The following is an 8,142-nucleotide window of genomic DNA, read 5'->3' as shown; positions in this document are numbered from 1 at the left end:
AACAAAAAAAGTCAAACATCGCTTTTGCAGGCCCCCCTGCACCCCCCACCCCCCTACTTAAATATACCAACTTTGAGATCGCTACAGTGGGGAAAAGGGAAAGCTCCCACTTTGCTCTGTATGCGGAAGCACAAAATGGGAGATTTACCATTTCCTGTCAACATTGCAAAAAAAATGGAAGCATTACTTACACACAGAGCATACAGGGGTCCTTGCCTCTGTGTGTAAGCAATGTTTTAAGATAAGTAAAGTGTTATTTTTTAACACTTTACACATTCAAGTTACTGAAAGCTCGAGCATATGGTCTCAACCACATGCAGTTTGAGCTTTCAGTAATTCAAGCATGTAATGTGCTCCTATATATATATATATATATATATATATATATATATATATATATATATATATATATATATATATATATATATATAATATATATATATATATATATATATATATATATATATATATATATATATATATATATATATATATATAGACACACACACACACACACACACACACACACACACACACACACACACACACACACACACACACACACAAGTTCAGGGATATGGAGTGATTGCCCCCTACAAAATACACCTGTTTTAATTTAATTTGGGATATTGTTTATCAACCATTTTACTGTGTGAGTTGAACCCTCATCAGTTTAAGCATTGTCTCTTCATAAACCTAAAATATAACATTTAGTTGTCATAATAAGAAAAACATCTTAATTTGTACTTCAAGGTAGTATTGCTGTACTATGTCAAATAAAAAACATTGCTGCTAAACAAGATGCATGAATCTTCAGCAGTACACAAAGCAGTCCCTCCATTTATTTTCCATGAATAAAATAGTCATGGACAATCCATCAACAATCAAATAAATTAGCAAAGTTAAACAGACAAGTGCTACATAAGATATCATATCTGTACTTTATCAGTCCCAAAATAAAAAGTGAATAATGAAATTAACGAAGGTGCACTGCCCGACCTCCCAGGCATACACAGAGTGTATACAAGTGCAGAGGTCATGTATGAGAGGAGAACTCTCAGAATTAACACGCCCTTGCAATGTAGAACAGCAGAAAGTGAAAATAAATGAGTGAGACCGCTCATAGGGGTCTGCATATCCCCACCAGCAGTCCCTCATGTGTACAACAGGAACAGGAAATAAAAAAAGCCTTTTTTTTTTTAAAACTCCGAGTACAGCTAATCATAGGCGCGTGGGTGTGCCCATTGCTTAGCTACGGTTAAAGCAGCTTAAAAGTCTGAAGAGGATAACAAGGAAGATATATGCAAATGAAGCAGAGCAGCAGTAGTGTAGTGGGCAATGCATTTGCCTAACGAGGAAGTCCCACTGCAGCACCTACCATTTTCCATGTGAAATATGTATATTAACATTTTATTGCTGTATAACCTATGAAATAACATTTAAATGTGAACTGGAGTACTGCATTAAATGCACATGTGAAGTGTCAGTGTCATAACGAATAAGGCACTAGTAAGCAGGTTTAAGCACAAATAAGAAGTAGTAAGCATATATAAGCACTAGTAAGCGTGTTTGTGTGTTTGTCTGGGGGTAAGCATTGTCTACACAGATTAAGCAAAGTAGAAGCTAACTGCGTGTAAGAAACTGTAACCGGAAGTTAGCAGTGCTTACCATCGAGCAAACCTACGTACACCCGCTTAGAACTGCTTTAAAGTGCATTAATCACTCTGTACCAAAAGGCCCATGTTCTGCCCAACAACAAAATAAGCAGCCTCTGCAAGGCTCAAACCCCATACTCTACAGTCATAATGGTTAACCACTAGGCCATCATAGCAATACATTCAAGTAAGGTTTTATCAAACAAAATCTTCACCATTGGAAAATCAAACTGAACATGTGAAATTTAACTATGTATAGTGTGATGCTGCATAACCTGCTACATAAAATAAATATGTGAATTGGAGTACTGCAGTAAAGCCAGATGTGAGGTGTTATTGTAATAAAGTGTTGAATTGCCCAGGATCCCATACAGTGTACGTACACATGAATCACAGATACCAGACACAGATTTAACATGTAACAAATAATAAAGCAATGTCAAAAGGAAAACATAATGCCAATTAGATATTAAGCAATGCTAAGCATTGCATTGGTCAGCTTACATAGTGTAAGCAATGTGTAGGCCGGATAACTCAATCTGCCCAGTGGTATGCCCCTTTAAGCAATGCTAACCTTAGATAATCAGGTGTGCCCATAGCCTTTTCAAAACTATCCAATCATGGAAAAGTGCAGGAAATCAGGTATATATAAACCCCACAGGTGGAAATACATACCATAACTGGTTGCAGCTTCCTACTGTAGTCAGAATGGCTGAAGTTGGAGAAGGCACTCGATTTAGAGCGCAGCGCTGGGGCATTAATGAGTCGAAATTCATGGTGTGGCTCCTGGTAAAACACCATGAACAGAGACTCCTGCAGGGCCAATACCAGGGCTCCCAGTATAAAGCAGAGGCCTGGGACAGTCTCATCCGTGACCTCACTAGTGTCACAGGTATTCCCCCAGACTGGTGAGCAGGTCAGGCATCACCATGCTGACCTGAAGTGGTGTAGGGGGCAGCTACTGGAACAGTGGATCCAGGAGTCCAGGCAGATGGCTGATGCCCCAGTACTGAATAAGTACCCATTCTACTAAGTATATAATAATTGCCTAGCTTGTGAATACTATGGATGGATATGGCTAAATGTCACTATGTTCCTCTGACAGCTGCAGATAGGCGGACTGTGAACCAACAAGCCCATGCCACTAGGCTACAAAGGCTGAGTCGTGGGGCAGGTTAGTAATAACCTGAATGAAATGCATATCCTGTGAATAAAGGTATAACTCCTGGAGTGCGTGTGTATACTCTGATTTAATATGTTGTAGTGTTGCATGCTGTAATTAGTACTGCTGTATTAAGCAGTGTTACCCACACTGTAGTACACAGATAAAATGTGTAGGAAATTCTGTATAACAAGAGGTTAGTCATATTGTACAACTGAGGGAGACTTAGAGAGATAACATTGGAAAGCTTTCCACCAATTCCCTGATAGCACAGTGTACTGTGATGTTAACTGTAATATTTTTACCACACACAGCAGGGGGTTGAATCCCGGCAGTGGTAGTAAGTTGTATGAATAATCATACCCCACAGCTGTACAGAATTTGTGAGAATTTCCAGATAGAAAGCTGTATGCATAATCAGACCCAACAACTGTACAGATTTTGCTAGAATGTTCAGATAGTAAGCTGTAAACATAATCACAACCATCAACTGTACAGACTGCGTCAGAATGTTCAGATAGTAAGCTGTATGCATATTCATACCCCTCAACTGTTCCAATCTGCCCAGCATGTGCAGATAAATGGCCCAAAGCTGCTGCCTGGTACCCTGTTCCCCTGAGAAATCAGTGTGATGATCCAAGAAATGTAGGCAGCCTGTGATGACATATAACCGATAGTCAAACCTGTACATAGTCAGAGAATGTATATGAAAATAAAACTGTCATTGTAGCAACACACCCAAGGTGTATGAGAGCAATTCACATAATATGTTGCAGTAACCTGCATCCTGTCAAGCCCCAACCAGAGTGTGTGCAAAAACGGATTGAGGGGTATGTGTATAACATCAACATGGAATCTGGGAGTATGTGTAGAAATTGTCACGTAGTGTTAACAAAGGTCTTCTCAACAACTATAACAGGTAAAAGGTGTAGACTATATGTTAGACACAGTCCACATATATACTAATCTACAAACATACCATTGTAGAAAGTAAGGCCAATGGGTAGTGTAATAATACATATCAGGGACAGATCACTGCAGTGACTAAGAAAGTTGTAAAAACTACAGGGATATATCAGTTGTTAATTGAACACTCTCTCTTGCCCCCGTCATATGTGCAACACTAACCCAATTACACATCTCAATGGGTATGTTTACTCTCCAAACTTATGTTGGAACATATGTCCTATTGGTTCATAAATATCCATATTTGGTTCTATGCATGTGCCATGTTGAAATACACCCATATTGGTGGCCTGTTGCCATCAATAAAATATGCATGCTGTTGTAATGGCCACTGCTGTTCCATATATGCATGTGTTCTGCTCGCTATGCAACTAGATTAAATTTGGTGTCTTGGGTTAATGGGTATATCTATGCATGCTGTTATAACTAATCCTGAATGCTGTTGACTATTACTAACCCATACCTGTCCTTAAACTGCAACACCACAGCTCGTACGGGAGGGTCAGTCCCAGCGGACCCACCTGTCTCACCTCAGCTGGCTATGGCACCGGGCACCAGCACATCTGGGGCCCAACCTGGGACTGCCTCCTGTTTAGGCCCTGCACCATCTTTGGGTGGAACCACCACAGAGGATGGGCATGGCCCCCCTTCTCGGAGAGGGGCCGGAAAGGAACCTGTCAGCCATCGTTAGGTCTGGGCCGTGGTGCATAGAGAGATCGATAGGGCATTTTGAGACCAGCTACACCAGATTGAGGGCTTGCAATTAGAGGGTGAGCCTGCCCCTCCAACCCAGCCCCCAGCAGGCCACCTTTGGGGCCATGAAGGTGCAGTGGTGACTGCCCATGGGTGGGGACCTCAGTCCCACTGTTTCCACTTGGGGACTCATGGGCTTGCGACTTCCAAACACCCCTCCCCATCCAAGGTGTTTACCCCCCACATGTGTCATATACCACCCCTGTATGTGTCTTGTTTGTCTTGTCTGTTAACCTACCCAACCTATCTCCCCAAATATACCTACTACCTTTCTCCAACATCCCACTCTCACCTGAAAACAAAAAGGGCAATCTGTTCCCACAAAAAAATCTTGCCCCATACATAGCTGTCCATTTCACACATGTGTCCACTGGACACATGTATTGTGGTCTAACTGTCATTACAACAAATTATTGTTGTCCTCACCTACTCCTAGGGGTTTGAGTGTCTGAATCTACCTCCAAATTCAGTGCATATGCACAGCTGTAGGAAAAAATGGGCAGCTATGGACCTTCCCTACACCCTTCATGCACATCCCTGGATATTTTCCATACTGTCTTTTCCTCTTTGTGCCCGTTTTTTCACCACTTTCCTATCAACCCATTTTTATTTTCTTTTAAAGAAATTAGCTTGGGGGTAAGTGGGAGTAAGCACTTCTAAGCAGCTGTAAGCGGATTTTAGCCTGTTTGAACGGGGTAAGCAATGCCTACACAGGTTAAGGAATTCAGGAGCTGAGTATGAGAAACAGTAACTGGAAGTTAGATCCAATCCGAAGACACACAAACTGTGAACCACAGAAGAAATGGAACAGGCAACATGCTGGACTCTTGAAATACACTCGGTTTAATAAAACACTCCAAAAGCAAATAAAACAAACAGTCGAAATATGTAAATACTTGAACATATATACATGTAAATTCCTACAGCTACAGATATATATGTCTACATCTGCATGTCTACATATATATGGCAAGTTTTATATATATGTCTGCAGATATATGTATACATATATATATATATATATATATATATATATATATATATATATATGGGTCTACTTCAGAAGATCAACAGATCATTTGATCGAAATTCATTTGGTCGACAGCTCATTTGGTCGACAACCAGTATTCAAGGCACATAACAGGGATTTGTCCTCCACCCCATTGTTGTGCGACCCTGAAGTTGTTATATACATGCTATATATATAGTTAGGGGGTGTGGGGGGGTGAAGACCCCACCTATTTTCGTTTAAAATGTTTAGTTTTTCTTGTATTTTCATGCTTTTAAACGAAAATAGGTGGGGGCTTCGCCCGCCACACCCCCCCAACTATATTTATCAGCTCCAGTGTCGCACAACATTGAAGTGGGGGACAAATCCCTGTTAAGTGCCTTGAATACTGGTTGTCGACCCAATGAATGTCGATCAAATGGTCTGTCGATCTTCTGAAGTAGACCCGTATATATATATATATATATATATATATATATATATATATATATATATATATATTAGCTGAGATATATAAGTATCCTGTTTTTTTTTATTATTTATACAGTTTATTGTTTCTAGCAATTTATATATAGCACTTTTATTGTAATCTGCACTGATAACTGATCTGTTTGCAGTTAAAGCATTCTGTATATTTACAAATCTTTATCTGTTTAAAAGTAGGCTAATAGCTGCAGGCTAGTGGGGGCTGGTTCTTTGGTTGTTCTTCTGGTATTTAAGCCCTAACTTCGAGAGAGTTTCTGTCTATACACACTGAGCAGAGTGGATGAGAGGTGTGGACTCCAACTCTTAGCTGAGATATACAAGTATCCTGTTTTTTTTTTTGATTATTTATACAGTTTATTGTTTCTAGCAATTTAAATATAGCACTTTTATTGTAATCTGCACGGGTAACTGATCTGTTTGCAGTTAAAGCATTCTGTATCTTTACAAGTCTTTATCTGTTTAAAAACTTTCATTTTGTGGCTTTCTGTAGTGCTTTGTAGGCTAATAGCTTTAGTGTCCTCAACCACCCTCCCTGTTGGTGTTTTGTGTTATACTTGGTGGCTTTGCAGTTGCCCGCCCCTACTGTAAATCTGATCTGGGACACTCCTCCCAGTCTAGTGTCATTAGCTCATTCTAACTAATACAGAGAGACCATTTGATAAGGCCTTCTGTTTCTCCATTTTCCCTTTCAAAAAAAAACATTTTTTTGCCTGAATTTCCTTATGTTCTGACTGTGCTTCTCAAACATTTTGGAAATATAGATTATATTTTAGAGCATTTATTATAACTGTTATTGCCTTATTATTGCTACAACTCAAGTACTCTAGGTTGCACTGCATCTGAAGGGTTTGTGTGTTTTAGCTGCTTTTCTGTATATATAGACTTCTCTGTATATGTGGACTAGCTACTTATTCTGCTGTATTACTGCCACTTAAATCGTTTTTCAGTTGTGCACTTGCATTGCTTCATTTAAAAAGTTTTAAATTGCTAATTTTGTAGAGTTTTAATTGCATTTACTATTTAGGACTACACACTCAAGTGTGTTAGACTTTTCTGTGTTTATTTACTGTATTATTGCATTGTTTAACCTGTTTCAACAAAAAAATATATACTATCTTGTTTGCTCATTTCCCACCTTTTCTAGCCAGTCCATATTCCAGGCCTTGCTTGTCTCAGGACTTTATTTTCTGTGCTCAGAGCTATCCAGACCTTGCTGTGGCAGGGGGAAGTCCTATTGCCTACCAGTGGGACTGGTGAGCATTGTACTGCCTATCTAACGCTAGAGGAGTGTTTTCCAGCTCTGAAATTGTAATTTCATTAGCCTTTTTGGGCTGATTTCTATCCCTTTCATCTTCCTGGATTAAAAACGCATGTGTTTGCACATTTTGCACATCGTGCAGCACTGCGAGGCTACAGTTAAACTATTCCAGGTGCCATCAAATCTGCTCTTCAAATTTTCCCTTAAAACTAGCTGGTTGCACAGTAGTAGCACTAAAATCTGTACCCCTGTGACTAGCACTTGTTCTAGAACCTGCTGTAAAGCACTAAGAAGCCTGAACCTGATACAAGCACTCAGCTCTCCTTGTCAATAAGGAGAAATTAATCATAGGCACTAAACAGCCTACAATTGCAAAGTACCTTGCAAAGGTAAGAGAAAACAGCTCTTAAACCTTACTAAAAAGCACCTAAACAGGCATGTCCAAGGGTCAGCTTCCGGTGGTTTCTCCTGTCCACCTGGTGAATTGGGGCATACTGGGGCAATGCGGCAACTGCCTCATGTACACAGACAATCCTCTCCTCCTACCACCCAACACTACAACCTGCGAGAGATGCACTTACATAGCCAAACTGGAAGCAAAGCTCTCTCCTGTCAAGACTGTGCTAGACAGTCAAGAGGAGAATGCTAACACCTGCATTACATCTCTAGCAACTCATAGCCCTTCAAAACCCACACCATCAACTCCCACACATAGCAACACTAAACTCACATATGCGGAGGCCCTTAACATTAACCTGCCCAAGCAACAAGGACCTCCGAAGCCAAAATGCAAACAAACACCAGTAACAACCAAAGTGACACATAGCTCACAACACCAGTGTGCCACCCAAGA

Source organism: Protopterus annectens, chromosome 4.part0, assembly GCF_019279795.1.
Source record: "Protopterus annectens isolate FY-2018-M chromosome 4.part0, PAN1.0, whole genome shotgun sequence".
Lineage (NCBI taxonomy): Eukaryota > Metazoa > Chordata > Ceratodontiformes > Protopteridae > Protopterus > Protopterus annectens.
This window is presented reverse-complemented; position numbering follows the sequence as displayed.